The sequence below is a fragment of the Coturnix japonica genome, chromosome 26 (assembly GCF_054131305.1).
Source record: "Coturnix japonica strain WE chromosome 26, WE-NBRP24, whole genome shotgun sequence".
In the NCBI taxonomy this organism is placed as follows: Eukaryota; Metazoa; Chordata; class Aves; order Galliformes; family Phasianidae; genus Coturnix; species Coturnix japonica.
In genome coordinates, this window is record NC_140688.1 from 3,790,001 (window position 1) to 3,805,627 (window position 15,627).

A 15,627-nucleotide genomic window follows, 5' to 3' on the forward strand; every position below is an offset into this window, starting at 1 on the left:
ATCTTTCTACGCTGTACTATAGAGGACCTTCCAACTCTTCCAACACCCAATATCTGTATCATTTATTATTGTATGTATTATAATTTATCCTTTTTGATATCAATAGTGTTCTTTTGTCATTCTCCTTCTCTGAAGCATATTGATTCTTTCAGGTCTTGTGCAAACCATCCTACCTCACATCTTGTCCTGGCAAATCATTCCTATATATTTTCCTAGCAAACAGGCTCTAGTACAACAGAATCTAAAAACATGAACACCCTCATAAGATACCCAGACACTGCAGAGTTTAGAAAAGAAAATAAATCTTACATGTTCCTCTTCAAACTGGTCCCCATCAAATGCAGAGATACAGGGCTTGATACCTCCCGTTCCAAGGGCGATCAAAAACAGACCCACCATAAACAGGACCCTTCATGCAAGAACAAAAACAACACCATTGCAGAACCCTTCCACTGCTTATGGGAACATTTTAGTGTCACCCAACTATAATTCCTCTCGTATCACTGTCTCTTGCACATTGCCAATGATGATGAGCCAGCTAACTGCAAATATATACACATATATATATTTATCCTCATTTCTGCATTCAGAATCAGTCAACTGAACAAACAGTGTTTGTCATTTTCTTGCTTTTCGGAGGCCCACTGAGTATACCAGACATCAAAGATCCAAGGGACTATTTTTCATTCATCTGAGAACAAAAGGCTGCAGAAATCAATTGTGAAAAGGAAAATTAAAACAAAACAAAAAGACCCTTTGCATATAAGGCTTCCAGTCTGGATAAGCAAAGCAATTCTGTTTGAAATAGGCTCTTGGGTGCTTTCTACCTCCCAGCGCTCCTCAAAATCCCATTGCTGGTCCGAAGGATTACTGATTATTTCTGGGTGGAACAGGAGTATCAGGACTGTCCAGATCTAGGACAAAAGAAAGCTGCTCCATCAACCAGATGTACTCCTGCCTGCATGCATGTATTTTCAGTGCCAGGTCCACCTTGGTAAAAACAGCACAGTGGCTTCAGAAATGCCAGCTGGAAAACTACTTTGACATTCCTATCAGTTCAGAGTCTAGAGGGCAAGAAGAGTAGTATCCTACAAGTTAGGTTGGATATCAGGAAAAACTTTTTTACTGGAAGGGTAGTTAAGCACTGGAATAGGCCCCCCAGGGAGGTGGTTGACTCACCATCCCTGGATGTGTTTAAAAACCATTTGGACATGGTGCTCAGGGACATGATTTAGCAGAGTGTTGTTAGTTAGGGCAGTATGGTTAGGTTGCAGTTGGACTCAATGATCTTTAAGGTCTTTTCCAACCTGAGCAATCCTCTGATTCTAAGTAACACAGATAATTCCTCTGTCACACATAAAAAAAAAAAAAATAAAAAAAAAAGTGTATTTAGGATTTAGTCTTCCCATGTACACAAAGGGACTTGCTGAGCTGGACAGCTATAGCAATGAGAAAATGAGGAAGAAAGGAGCAATTGAATGGAAGAGACCAAACTCCAGTAGCATAATGTAGCAGAGAGGCATGATCAGAAGTCCCTGTATCAAAGGGCTCAGTCCTGGTGACTGTTCCAAGCTTTTCCTGGTGAATTCACACTTCCCCTCCAAACTGCTGGCCCGATGGAGGTGAAACAAGTGACAGTAGTGGGTAAACCACCTACCATTGCAACCTACGAGAACATTCAGCTTCAGCTGCTACTTACACGTGAACTGCCTGGTTGCCAAGGGATGGAATTGCACCGACTGACTTTATCAGATGGCCAACCACATACACAATGGAGAGGTAGATGATAGTCCTGCGAGCAAAGCAAACAGCAGTGACTGAAGGTGCTGTGTGATGTACAGTCTCTAAACAGAGTGTGCCTGTGTTTCCTGATATGAAAGGTCTATTTGGCTGATGCACAAGGAATAGTTTTGTCCATATCCCCAGTACTGCAGACAGCTATAACTTTCACGTCAACATTTTGCATGCTGGAAAAAGGAGATAGGCAAATGGGCTGAGATTAGGGAAGCATAGATGCTACTTTCTTTGGGGAGATTGCTGGGTAGAATAAGCTAAATGTTCTACACTGCAAATAGATGAGTACTCTTCAGGTCCAACTCAGTTTCCAGACTACTAATAACTGGCAGTTTGTAGAATGCACTTAACTGTGCTGGAAGGAATCCATAGGGACTGCTGCACGCTTTCAACCCACCTGATTACTACAACCAAATTAGGAGTGTGGTTTTCCTGTTACAAGACTGAATTGAATCTCAAGCACCTCTGGAGGACTGAGCTCATCTATCTGCTTCCCACATCTTGGTGAGTGTGAGCAGGAAATCTGACCAGAAGGGTCAGGCTTTTGAGTACATTACATTGCTTCATTGTCTTCGAGATCAACACATTTATTTATTTATGTGCAGACAAAATGCTCAAAGCGAGAATGGAAGGACTTGTTAGGAAAGAGAATCTAGAAGAAGCCCCATGAGCTCCTCTAATCTGTTATCTTCTTCTTAGGATTGGTTTAGCTATTGCAGCAAAAACTACCATTTATAAAGACCAGGGGATTACTCCGGGAAAAACCTCTTGCCTAGTGCACAAAAGTTTGCCTAATGGTTTATTTTTTCACAACATTACGCTGCAAGATGGATATCCATCCTCAAACAGCAATGAGTATTCACAGACGACTAATGAAGTTAAAAAACAAGCCAACTTTGTGTATGTGCGTGTGTGTAGGTTTATTTCACTCGAGAAAATGACTAAAATAAAGCACAAAGAAAAAAAGGAATAGAGATATCTCTTGAAGAGCTTTCTGCTACAAAGGCATATTGCAGCCATTTTTTTCCATGTAGAGACTCACACTGCCAGATGTGCTTAGACCTATAGGGAAGGGTTCAGCTGCACTTCATCACTAACAGCAAGACTCCTCAGGCAGAGAGCAGACAGTGCCAAGGAAAGAATGGCCTGTGTACAGCTGCTCACCACCACTCTGGGTCAGATGGTGGCCCTGCCTGCAAATTATCAGCCTAAGGGAAGAGTCCCTAATTTTCTCAGGGAGAGTTTAGCTGGTTTTGTACTAAGGGAGATGATTTGTCCGAGTCCAGGTTACTCTGGGATAAAAATGGTTGTGTTCATGCATTCCCTAAACTGAGAAAGCATATGTGAGTACAGCTAGTGACATTTCATCTGAAACTACTAGATCAAGAGGACAATACTGCTTCCTTACCACTTTGAATCTATCTCAGCAACAGAACTTGGCAAGCTGAGGGTTAACCACCCTATATCTTAGTTTCCTCAAGGTTCATGGGGAAGGAGAGGGGAGGAACATTGTGATCTATGATTTAATTTATTGATTTGAATTGCATTGCCTATTGGTCATTGGGTGAAAGGGGAGCGTGTAACAGCATGAGCAAACACATTAGTTGTTCACCAGTTAACATAGAGAAGCTGTTAATATGTCAAAAGTGTGTCTTTGCTGCACCGTGAACTAGCTCAAAATCAGAAGCGCGGGCAGCACTGAATCTCATGCAGGCTGTACATTGCAGACAGATCCTGTCTGAATTAGAGAAATGTCTACTTACTTGTATTTCCCCAGACATGAGTCTGCCACGATGGCTCCAATGACAGGTGTGAAATAACAGAGAGCAGAAAAGGCATGGTACACAGCAGTGGAGAGATTCTCATCCCAGTGGAAGAAGCTTATGAAATACAGCGTCAGGACAGCTAAAAGGAAGCAAGCAAACCACATCAGATAATTGATGTGCATCTCTGTGGGTAAGCAGGAAGCTACATCACAGTGACAAGGAAAACAAGGACTTGCGTACCAGCTATGAGCACTGCTGTGGAAAGATCTGTGCTTTCAGATCTATTCCTCATAATCCCTGACACAGGAGAAGCTCAAATGAGGTATGTGAGTATCAGGCTTCCCCTGCTCATAAGCATTTGTGTTTAGCTGGAAAATATATTTTCTAGCTTATCACACCTGAACCTGTAGTTCTGTTTATGCATATTTTCTATTTGCAAATTAGGTGCCTATATGATTCAATTCAAAGACACACAGAATGCACACAACTGAAAGACATCACATGCTGGAAAAACTGGTTTGAGACCAAGAATGATATAAAAAATTCAGACTGGAAGCAACACTGGAGGTCTCTAGTCCCAATTCGTGTTTAAAACAGGTCTAGCTTCAACATCAGGGTGTGCTGTTCATGTTTATATCCCAGAATACCAGTTTATTTTGAAGGACAACTGAGACCATATACAGCAGAACTCTGGAACGCCAGGCCATCATATACAGAAACACAAGGATCGGATAGTCTCTTCCCATGGGCCACATACCTCTCATGCCATAGTAGGAGTAGCGCTCACAGAACTCATTCATCACAATGAAGGCGATGCTCAGGGGGTAGTTGGAGCCACAGAGTTTCTACAGGAATTAAAGTAGAACATATCAGCTTATTGACAGTTTTCACCCCAGCAACACATCCACACAGCACCTGGGCAGCAGAGAGGAGTCCAGTCTGAAAGCCAGGTGCTCAGTGCTGCCTGGCTAACCTGCAGGTTGGACTCAAAGGAGTAAGGAGGCCACACATCCATCTTGCTTTGGTTAGGGTTCCCTATGAACCCTCCTGGCAGGTGTGGACCCCATAAGGAACAGCAAAGGGACTCCAGAACTGCCAGCAGCCAACATCTGCTATGCCCTAAGCTCTAGAAACTTCTTTGGAAAGATTGTACTGCCTCTCTGCTGCAACATAACATCCCACTGAGACGCAAAATACACCTTCAGATGCATTTTTATCTATACTTCACACAGAGTTACTGCTCTCCCCTGAAACTGCTGCCTCCCCCAGCACCCAGAGAGCTGCTTCTTCCTCAGTGTCAACTGCCCTCAGTCTCTGCACCTCAGTTACACCAAACTGCACCACTGCATTTACTGCAGCAGAGCTTCAGCCACGGCAGCTATTTCATATCCCAAGAATGCTGGCAGAGCTATGAACAATTCAATTCATTAAACAAAAATCAAACAAAAGAGCTATGCACTTCTCAAACCTGTCTGAAATTGGCTACTTTTTTATTGACATCAACTTCACTCAAGCTAAAATCTGCTGTTTCCAAATGAAGTGCAAGGCACCTGAACAGCCAGGTCTTAGCGTGACCTTGTGCAGGCCCCCATCCCTCTACTACCCACGGTGGTCCCAGCTAAGCAGCTGGGAGCTGCTGGAAGCTGCTTATCTCCACTGCCTCCCACCAAGGACAGCAAGATTTCACAGCTCTGCCAATTAGTGGGAGAGACAGGCTGGCCATACATGGGGTGAGGGACGGGGGTGTAATACTGTCATCTGCATTTACATCCAAAGTTTTAAACAGCCATGGTATGGTGAGATGAACTCTTCGTATGCATTTCTGTACCTTGTGTCAGAAGTAATGAATTCCTCTATTACTTCCCAGAGTCTCAAATGCAAACACAGATAAGAAGATAGATGTGTTTATTGAGGTTTATTCCACCACGAGACTTGAGCTTATTTGGATTCCCAAAGCAATGCCTCCTAGGTTAGATGACTAGCTAATCATGGTGTCTCACTCAAGATTATACAAGGACCACAGAAGAGAAGAAACTGTTTGCTAAATAAAATAAAAACAAAAACAACACAACACTGTAACTAAACCCATTTCCATTCCCTAACCAAGTATCTGTGATATTTTTGTGATTTTTGAAATACTTTCCTCTCACTATTCATGGAATGCCTTGTTATTAAGAAACCCTTGGACTCTTGGGTTCACTTGAATAAAGATGTAATTATCCATTTCATTTATCGTTTGTGCTGAAGCTGTTGTGCTCAGCATATGGCTACCAAGACAGAGTGCACAGAGGGTGCTCCCTTGGAAACTGGACCCAGGGCTCCTGCTTTTAGACCAGCCTGAAAAATGGCAGTATATAGAAGCTGCAAATGCACAAATGCACAATGCTCTCCCGCAACACGTTCTTAATATTATAGAGGAAAAGCCATAAGGAGGAAATAATGCTTCCTCTGGTTACTTTGTGGCATTTTTTGAACTTGGAAATAAAATGACATAACAGGGATATCTTTCTTCCACTCTTTCCCAGACCTCATTGTCAGTACTCTGATAATTAATAGCATTTGATGCAGATACAGAGTGGGACTCCACAAAGCCAAGGCAGCCAGGTGTAGGGAAAGCTGCTGCCTGAAATCACTGCTCCGTGCACAAACCCTGCAGGATCTGTGTGCATCAGTAGGAGGTACAACGTGCCATGCTGTGACCTGTAGTAACAGAAACCCTGGCAGTGGCTCCTGCTCTGGGATGGGCACCTCCAACACATCAGTGTCTGCAAGCAGGAAAAGGGGAGCAAGAAGAGAGACTGTACAGCTAAACCTTCCCCAGTGCCTGAGCCAGCACCTTAAGTAACTGCTTACAAATGCTGAGCAAGGGACTTACAAGCAGGGACACTTTCGTCTGGCCTGGACGCTGTGAGACAGCATCAGCGCACACAGAAACACTCAGGTGCTCTCTCTGCTACATCACTGACCTGCATGGGGCCTGCCTGGACATCCAAAAGTGGGCAACCTTCATCCATGGGAAGAGCCAGCTGCAGTTTGCTCACTTTTGCAGAGGAGGACCTTGCTCAGCAGATAGCCCCAGCAAAAGCAAAGAGGCTAAACCTGGATTGACGATCACACAGCTACACTGCTGTGCTTAGCTAACCACTGTAAGCCTGGGATGTGCAGGATTATGGAGCTCTTAGAAATATTGTGGAAGTTGATAGATCTGTGTCTTCAAGAAGAAAAAAAAAAAAAACAAAAAAAAAAAAGAGAGAGAGAGAGAGAGAGAGAAAATAAGGGATCCCTTAAAGTGCCAGTGGCAGAGTTGTTTGCTTTCACTTCTCTCTCTTGCTGATCAGCTGCAAAATAGGACTAAGATTAGTATTTCACATGAGCTCTGAATACCCAATAATTAATGCCTGCACAGTACTTAAAACAGTCAGCTAAATATCTAGCTTGCTTATGACATAACTGGCTGCAAGAGCAATTACTACCACACTGTCCTGTGAATCAAAGCACGTGCAAAACAAGCCTCTTTCTTACCAAAGCCAATATAGTGTACGGTATTTAGTGTCAAGCCCTCAGCTGGAACTAGCCTGAAAACCTACACAAACGCAAGAGCTGCAAGGTAAGCAAACAGTGAATCTGGCTTAACTCACAGCCAAAGACGTAAAGCTGAGGCTCTGGGACACACATCAGTGGCCTGTCCAAAGTCCCCATCCCTCCTCCTGCTTAGCAGCACCTGGAAACCTGTCTCAATGGTCTCACCAAAGGAAGCAAACGCACAACCCAGCTCCCTCCTACCCATGCATGACAGCTCCCTGCAATTGACAGAAGGAAGTCCTTTCCCACAAGGAAAGGAGCATTCAGGAAAAAGGCAGCAATGCAAACCCTCACTTTTATTTTTCCCCAAGGATGCAGTTCATTTTTACACTTTAAGCTGCCCTTTGTCAACTTAATCAGGTTAGTGGAGGGAATATTTGCATGGAGTTGTTAACGCTTACTTCAACCCTCTGCAAGAAAGGGTGTTTGTCTCTAGCCAGAGCACAAAAGAGGAAAGAACAGAGAGATCTTGCAATGTTTAGAGCAAGCTGAGCAGAAAGCATAGCAAAGTAAATGAGCTGTAACACTCACCGGAGATTTTTTCTGAACAGGGAAATCTCCTTTGGGGGGATCATCTCCTGCAGAAATAAAAGTGAACAAACTTTCCTTGGATTCGTTTCTCTGAAAAGTGTTCATCTCCCCTCTCGCCTCGTCTCCCACCGTGCTCTGTGGCCGTGGTGAGTTGACTGGGAAGATTTCCAACCTCAGGCATGAAGTTTGATTCAGTTTGAGTTAACCCTAATTGAGCACATTTCTGCGGCCAGGGCAGAAAGGGGAGGGAGATGCCATAAAGAAAGACAACAGCAGAGCTCAGGAAGAGCTGGGGAGTGCAGCTTAAACCTTCTGCAGGTTGGGGCTGTGAGCACTTTGTAGCACAGACCTCCAGTTTGCTTGGCATGCTCCCAGCTGTCTTACACACATCAACCCAGCACAGCCCCGTATGCTGCACAGATGTGAGACGAATAAAAATCCAGGGTCCCAGAGACCTCTAGAGCCTGCTGATTTAGGAGAAAAGCATCAATCTGTCCTCCATTGTGGTAATGTCAGGTTCATTCCACAGGGGTCCCGCTCCACTGAAAAATCATGTTACTCCAAGTCATAACCACTGAAACACTCATCACCCTTAGACACTGGATGTCATAGGTGCCTGCACGGTATTAAGTCATTTCTTTGCTGTTCCAGGACCAGGGTACATTTCCACACCAACTCCCTGGAACATCCTTGACTTCCCCTATGGGGCAGTTTAATCCTGAGGGCACAGACAGCACCCAGAAGCAGCTTCAAATCCGCTGTAACATCTCCTTATATACAAAAGGCCACCTCTGGGATCCCTATGATGCAAATGCTTTCTATGCTGGGTAGGGAGCCCCCGGCTCCCAGCAGGCACCCACCCTGGTGTCCCTCCTCATTTGCCCTTCCCACGGGAATCCAGGGAGCTCCTTATCAGCTTATCAATATCCTTATCATTGCTCCCCAGCAATGCCTGCAGTTACAACAAAATTCACAGCCTTCCCATAAACCACCCTGAGTGGCTGCAGCTCTGTGGCATTTTGGGTGCAGTGCAGGGCTTTTTCTTCCCCTTCCATTTGGCTTCTTTAAAAGGCAAATATTCAAAGCAATTTCCCAAATATTCCTCCTGTTTCTTATCAGAAAAAGCACAGATCATACCCAGGATCTGCAGTTGGTACCAGTGTCTCCATAAACTCACCCCTAGCTCCAGCACCAAGTTGCTGCTAGTGCTGGGTATAATGGAGCCAGGTTTGCAGTTGACAAACCAGGAAAGAGGCATCTGCTCATACCACAGATCCTTAGCCTGCCTTCAGTTCTTGCTAACAAGACACAGAGAACATCTCTGTTAAGCCCATTTCACAGGCAAGAATGACTTTAAAGTATATTCAAGGCTAAGAGCAACACAAATAACAGATCATGTGCAAGTTGGTCCTGTCTCCTGCACACCAGGCCAGCATATACTCTTGAGTCCTGTCAATCTGACCCCTTACTGAAGGCAGCAGAAATATTTCCAAGCCAGCTGTTGGTCTCTCTTACTTGCCAAAGCATCTCCAGCCAAGCCTCAGTAGGAGCCTGCTGTGTTCTGCTATGCACAGATGAGCAGGACAAACACAGTGAAGTTTATTAAAGGATTACACAAAAGCAAGACAGGAGAGGTTTCAGCATCCCTCATGCAGGGCTCCCATGCTGATGCAATGTGATGCCTTAATATTATCTTCAGAATCCTGCAGCTATGCTTCCTTTGTGAGTACACAGACCTGTGCTTTACACCAGCTAAATGATTTTTCTAATACTAGCATGAATAAAAATATATGTATCAGTCAGTAGAATTAACATGCTGCTTGTCAAATACAGTGCAGAGATGTTTAGGCCATTATCTTCTGGAAGGTTTTCTCAGACAGAAAGGGGGGAAAAAAAGAATAAAAATGTGTAGTAATAAATAGTAAGTCAAAGCAAACAGTGAGAATGAGTTAAGGAGAATATATGTGCAAGCAACTCAGATGCAAGTTAAATAGAACTTGATAGGAGACCTGTGTGGCTGGGATGAGAATTGGAAAGGAATTGTACCACAAATGGAAATAAGGTGACACTTCTGAAGATGAGTATAAACAAACAGATCGAGTATGGAGCAATAGAGGCTGAAAAGCTAAGGCACAAAATGAATTATAGCTAGCAGGGGACACAAAAGGCAATAAGAAAAGGTGTTAGAAATGCTGTAAATACTGGAGAAAGAGGAAGGAAAATGAAAGTCTTATTGAAACTAGAAAATGAGCAAACAAAGGCTGATCGAGAGAAGCCAGGGAAGCTGTGTTCTTTTTGTATGTCTTCAACAAAAGAAAGAAGAAGCCACAATATACAATATTCAGATGCTTCAGTTGTGCTCAAATTGCTACAGCCTGATCAAATTCACTTCAAGGTGTGGATATTGTTTTTGAACCAACTTCCTTGTAAGAGTCAGAGGTAGCACAAGCTTCACCATTATCTTTAAAAAGGCAAGTGAGGCTTCATGTGAAATATCCATCCAGTAGGCAAACAGGAAATCCCTCTCACAATACTTTCTCACCAAACTGGGAAGGTAGAAAACATGCAGGTTCCCAACTTCTCCATGAGCAAAGAGAACAAAAGCACAGCCAGCAGGCTGCTTGCACTTGTGCCCAAAACTGGGATGGAGAATAGGGCATTAACTCAAAATTTTTATGTGGGAGATAACATCTTGTGGCTCTGGAATGAATAAGATGAAATTCAGGAATGGCTGCCAAATGCTACCCCCAGGAAAAATGACACAGAGATCAACTATTCTCTACCTTCATTAATAAGATGAGGAAAATAACTGACTTCAGTAAAGAAGATCTGGGGCCTCTTTTGTCCAAATTTCCCTCTTGCAAGGATGTGGGAGCACTGGCAGAAAGGTGGTGCAGTTGAGGCAGTCCTTGATGTTGGATATTTAAGATCATCTTAGGGACTGGCTGAATATGTCAGGCCCTGTTCCAGAGCTGGCAGACGAATCAGGTGCCCCTCTGATGTTCACTCTTCTGAATTTCCATGAAAAGCCTGTTCTAAACAACTTCAACTGGCAAGCAAGGACTGCTTTGCTTTATGTAAGATTTTTTCTGCATTGTTCTTCCTGCAAGCGGACAACCTGTAAGATGATCCACGCTTCAATGTAAAACTTGGCTACCAGATGCCTTGCATAGCTGTAAGTTTCCATGAATATATTAGTTTACAACTTCGAGTCAATCTTCTACATTTTTCAGATCCCTAAATCCACAGGAGGACAATCTGCATTTTCCTTTTGCATTTACAATTCTTAGATCCTCAGTACTTTATCCTGCAGTGCTGTACACATTAATCTGTTTATACTCAGCTGATCAATTCATTTATGTCTGCATTCATCTTGTTCAATTCCTTCTTGATTTTCAGCTCAGCCACACTGGTCTCTTTCTAATGAGTCTCATTTTGAATTCACACACACTGGTCATCCTTTAATAGTATTTTCACCATATCTTTGTTTCTCTCCTCTTTTCCTAAGAAAAAGTTACAGCTGTGCCAGGAACACTTCAGGCTGTGGTCTGTCTTCAGATGGACAAGATGATCTCTCCAGATTCCTTTCTCCAGTTCTTCCATTATAGAAAAGATCACAGCTTAACTTATTTAGACAGACCAAGACTGGCTCCCAGTCACCTGCAGACTCATCCCAGAGTAATTTAAAAAAATAAACACAAATGTTTCACTTGATCAACCAAGAAAATATGCCACAAGTCTTCAGTCCTGCCTCCCTGTTCTACTCACTAGTCCTTAGGGACTCAAACTTGTAAAGGTATGTCAGTCAACAACACTAACAATATCAAGCACCTAAACTGTCTTTAAGTGCCTGTTAGCGGGTCACTAGTCAGCCTGTGCACATCAGGGAAACTTCTCATCACTCCTGGTGCCTTTTTGCCTTCAGTTTAGCAAAAGGAGTTTTAAGAAATTCTCTCACCAGCTTGGGCTTCCTTTGCAGTTTGCAGCTCACGGTCCTTCTCTGCCATTCCTTCTGCTCTGGGTGCACCAGATGAGCACAGCTATGTAGTGTTTGAAGATGAACCTTGTTGAGCAGTCCTGGCTCTCTCCCACCCTGTTAATGTTTCACTTCACAGCAGCAGTCCTTTGGTCGCCAATAAATAGTGATTTATTCACTACGTACTCAACAAGCAGAAAGGAGGAATGAGCACTATAGGCCATATAATGAAATAGAGATGAAAAGATAGAAAGAGAATTGTAAAAAGCTTTGTTTGGAAATGCTTGTGGCTTCTGTTACAAGACTGGAAGGAGGGGAAACACATCAGGAAAGGGCTTTCCCTTTCAAAGGACTTTTAAAGAGACTGTTACAGCACATAAAAATTAGGATATTTATCTTCACTTAGGGGAAATGTTCAGCAAAACACAGAATGAAGAAAACCCAGTGCAAACAAATACAACCATAAATGTAAACTCATTTCTAGGCTCTCAGGATGGGAACATCACAGAATCACTGCAAAAATTGGAAGCTGGCTCCAGAACAAGACTTGCAGTCTTTTGTAACCAAGCACTGATTAACAGTGAGTGCCAAGGAAGGATATACATTACTTTGAAAACCAGGAATAATTTAACTATTCAGGTTGTCAGTACAGAGAGAGCCTAAGTGACCTCTTGAATTCCTTTCCAACTATTTCCCCCTTGAGATTCCAAGTTGTATTTGATACTGCGAGGTCAGGCACTGTGCCCTGACTCCCAGCTGACCAGCTGCACCAGTTTGTGTAGGTTGAAGACAGAGGAAATGGACACTGAGGTGCTCCAGGCAATGCTGGCCCACAAGCACATGTCCAATCCCTGGGACATTTGTATTCTCTGTCCTTCCTGCTTGGCCTTCATCTCCCTCCATAGCCATTTAAAGCATTTTAAGAATGCAACTCGTGTCTTAGAGGCAGTCCCTTATTAAAACAATACCTAGTTTTAATGTTCATACAGGTTTGTAAAGTCTGAGAAAAAAAAGAAAAAGAAGAAGAAAATAAAAAGAAATTAAGAAAAGGAGAACCAAGATGGGTATTAAAGGGAACATTAGCTCATCTTCTAACACCCTACTTAGTGCTGTTTGAGATCGCTAAATTCTGAATGGCTTTCTTAATGCCCCTAATAATCAAGATGTGCTAGACTCTCACACACCCACCACCACAGCTGACTGGCTCTGGCATAACTCCAGCTCTTTGATTAAAACCTGGCACTAGAAGAATCCACAGGTTAACCCCATCCACTTGCCTGGGGCTGGATCTTCCATCCCCTTCATGGAGTGAGAAGGTGGGAGGTCTCTGCAGCTGGAAGAAAGATGGATGTGGTGTGGCAGAACTTTGAAAAAGCACTTGATGGCTGCTTGGCAAACATTTTCTCCCTGGTGGTACTGGTAGCAGGTTCTTAGTGCTGTAGGTCTCAGGGTGTTTCACTGTGCAGATGACACTATTTCCTCTTCAGAGATGGGCAAAAGAGGGGAAAAAAATGTCCTGATGAAGGCAGACTCCACTGAAAGCTCACAGGTGCCAGCTCAGCAGTCTATTCATCAAGCTGCCCTGCCTTTAGCGTTATCACAGCAAAGATTGAAAAACAATTGCATGCAGCATCTCAGCCATCTGTAGTCCATTCCAGCCTCTGGGACATATACTGCCTTGGGAACAGCCCTTTTCACACTGACAAAGTGGTAAGTCCCATACCATCTTCTATCCCTTTCCACGCTCAGCTGCTTGTACTCACTGTTTACTTGTTTCTCCTTCAGGAAGAGGCAGCTGGTAGCAAGAAACGCAGGAATCCTGCAACTCCTCCATCCCTCGCAGCCAGCTCTCAGGGATGCCCAGCACTGGGGGTCTGCTGGACAGCAAAGGAGGGTTCACAGCTCCTGGATGTGGCAGCAGGACACCGGGGTTCAGTTCTGATTCTGCTATATATCAGACACCTTGAGCTATCCTTAGCTCCTCTGGCCATGAAATGAGAGACAAGCAGAACTAATCTCCCATACACACAAAGGAAACACTTTCATCCATTAATCTGGCCATACAACTAGGAGAATCTCAGGGCAGGCACTAATTGTAGTTTTTCCAGTTTTGTTTTTCATGCACCAACAATAAACAGCCTGACTGTTTCATTATCTGCAAACTTAATGCACTGCACAATTTCAAATCCTTGCCATTGCAGAGAGAGTACTCTCACCATCTCTCAGCACAGAGGATTTTTTTGGCTAGAGCTTAAGTTAGATTGCTGTTGCATAATCAGTGTTTCATTAGGGCAAGCTGCCAGGTCAGGGAACATGTAAATCCCTATAATATCTGTCCTGGTAGAAATCCTACTGATCTAATCCAGAGAGATCCCAGCTCTACATCAGTGGCCCCTACCAGATGCAAGCACAGATAGACACATCACAGCCTCCTGCATTCTAGGGACTGTCATTGCTATGAGATTTTAATCAGATCCTCCTGGACCAGCTCCCTCCATTGCCACACCCAGGGCCAGGCTGATCAGGGGCTCATCCAAGATTCATTAACTCTGGTTCCCCACATTTTTATAATGAGCTTGTGGTGCCATCCATTCTTTTCTGCCTCCCTCTGCAGTGACCACAGGGATCACTTTGTCGGATGGGGAAAGCCAGCAACTCCAGCAGGAAGAGCAGCTGAGTGGGTTTTCCCTGTATTAAACTCCAGAGGGAAAGACACAAAATTAGTGACTTTTCCTAAACACACAGTCTGAACTGACAGTCTGTAGCACAATTTCTTTTGTCCTGGCTATGCTGTGCACAAGGAAGTCTGCTCTCCCCTGGCTCTTGGTGCAAATCCCCTCCGACTGCAGGGGAGAAAGGTTATACTCACATAAGAGAAGGAGTTCATAAGTTGCTCTTCTTCATACAAACAGCACCCCTGAGCAAAGACATGCTTTCCTCATGGACACAGGGAGCTGCAGAGCAGAGCTGAAGCTGCAAGGAAGCAGCCAGATGCACATCCCACCAGCAGGCAATGGTACATGGTATTTCTCCTGCACCTACAGCCTGGATGCTGCAAGTCATTGGGTTTGTGCAACTGCAGTCTCAGCATGAGTCTGGCTCCAACAGCAGGTGGTCTGATGAATCTATTTGAGGCTGCTTTCATTCGTCAGGCCACTATGGTCACCTCCTGGCCCCTCTGCTTTCCCAACCTGTTTCCAAGTAGTTCCTCATGCACTATAAGGATACAAACCCTCAACGGATTTCCTTTATCTTCCTGCAGTGTATTTGTTAGACGCTGATTGGGTCCTTCTTTGCATTTATTACTCACCAGCTGCCATTCCCACCTGCATCATTGTGGATGCCTAGCAGCTCCAAATGACAATATGGATTTCCACCACCTCTTACACCTGTGCTCATAGCTGATCTTTTGCTGTTCAGTATTCAGCTTTAGGTCTGTCCAAGAGCTTTTGCACAGCCTTCAGTAAACAGAGGAGACTACACTGGTATTCAGTGAGAGAAATCCATTAGTGCCAATATTTGTTAGCTTTAATAAAGCCATGATGAAAAAAGCAGTCACCTTTTACATGGCCTTTGGCTATGCCTAGGATACAAGAGAAAATCTGGCAGTGCCAGTCCTATGAGATACAGAGGGCCACTCAGGAGGTTTGTAGTCAATTGACTTCAAAGAACCTCAGAGTGCTCAGCAACCCACAAGAAGAGCTTTGTTTATAAAAGCAAAAAGACTCCAGTCTTCAAAAAGGGCAAGAAGGAAGACCCGGGTAATTACAGGCAAGTCAGCCTCACCTCTGTCCCAGGGAAGGTGATGGAACACCTTGTTCTAGATGCCATCTCCAGACAACTGGGTGATATGGAGGCTATCAGGAGTACTCAGCATGGGTTCACCAAGGGGAGGTCGTGCTCGACCAACCTGGTCGCCTTTTATGAAGATGTCACTAGCTGGGTGGACAGGGGGAGGGCGGTAGATGTAGTCTACCT

General features: G+C 44.1%; 1 long non-coding RNA gene across 1 annotated transcript; it reads right to left on the reverse strand.

Moving 5' to 3' along the window:
* Positions 1-339: 339 nt before the first annotated feature.
* Positions 340-3,571, reverse strand: LOC146756672 (uncharacterized). Its single transcript, XR_014937306.1, has 3 exons — positions 3,558-3,571; positions 1,700-1,792; positions 340-409 (listed from the first exon to the last, which is right to left on the reverse strand). It is a non-coding gene; the product is annotated as an uncharacterized LOC146756672 (long non-coding RNA).
* Between the last annotated feature and the right edge of the window lie 12,056 nt (positions 3,572-15,627).